The sequence below is a fragment of the Priapulus caudatus genome, unplaced genomic scaffold, assembly GCF_000485595.1.
Source record: "Priapulus caudatus unplaced genomic scaffold, Priapulus_caudatus-5.0.1 Scaffold2097, whole genome shotgun sequence".
NCBI classification, from domain to species: Eukaryota; Metazoa; Priapulida; class Priapulimorpha; order Priapulimorphida; family Priapulidae; genus Priapulus; species Priapulus caudatus.
Window position 1 is genome coordinate 3,997 of NW_014579158.1, and position 1,330 is coordinate 5,326.

A 1,330-nucleotide genomic window follows, 5' to 3' on the forward strand; every position below is an offset into this window, starting at 1 on the left:
AAGTGGTGGGTGGGTGGAGGACGAAAGTGGTGGGTGGGTGAGGGTTTGGGGAACGAGCGTACTGGGTGGGAAAAACGAGAGGCGTGGGTGGGTGTCAGGGGGGACGAGAATTAACACACATAATATATAATATAATTATAATTATAACTTTAATAAGTTATAAACGTCACACGTACGTGTTAGTCAGACAAACTTTATGTACGAAACTTTATTTTTTACGGAGCTGGAACTTTATCAGATACCTATTTCGTATGGCTACGCCTATACGTAAGCGTATCGCCACGTTTTCTAAAGCAACTTCTAAAGAAACACTTCTAAGCAAACACATAGTTTATAGCGTTATGGCACATAATCTAAAGGCGTAATGCATCGTGATAGATTATATTGTAGTGGAAGACTTGTACGTAGAATCTCGTTCAGATTTGAAGGGAGTAGATTGCATTGTCGCATCGAGCGCTCGAGATATTTTTCTTTTCGTTTAATTTAACTGTAATTTGGAATTTGTTATATTTTGAATTTACGTGAATTTACGCGTTGGTGGTGGTACGATTTCGCTGACGGATCGGAAACATGCTCGAATGCTCTTCGTTAACTTCAGGGCCGTAGGCTGAGCTAATTTTTAAGGGGGAGGGCAGTGGCGGGTCCAGGATTTCAAGGAGGGGTGAGAAACAGATGGGGATCTGAGGGTCCTAGCTCCCACAGAAATTTTTGAAAATGTAGATAGCAGGAGATGGTATTTGAGGCACTTTTGAGTACATGTACAGGCTTCATTCTGACTACGACAATTCTCTTTCAGTAGAAAAATATATATTTTGAATTTTGCTCCAAAATCTTGGGGGGCAGCTGCTCCCCTCCCCCCGCAGGCTACGGCCCTAAACCTTTGCCGCTGACTTTAATCTCTTCGAATCAATGCCAATGTTAATGCTAATATAGCACTTACGACTAATCTTAGAACCATAGAAAATTTTTATTCTGACAACGAACCCCAGGTATATAAGCAACACCGATATAGCAAATATCCGTAATAGGTTAAATATATAGACTATATCTGCGCGGGCGTTCCTGTGCTATCGATGTCCTTGCGATAGGAAAACGATCGGAGAAAAGGAGGTTGGAGAGAAAGATAGATGAGAAAGCAAAGAAAGAGAGATAGAGAGAGCACGAGCGCGAGAGAGACAGAAGGAGAGGGGGTATATATATAGAGAGATTCCACTTGCGGCCAGTATCATCTTCCACAGAAACGTCTGATCTGGATAAAACTCTACCTCCAGCGCCTGTAACACACCACCCCAAAAGTGTTGTAACGTAACAAGAGAGAGACAGAGAGAGA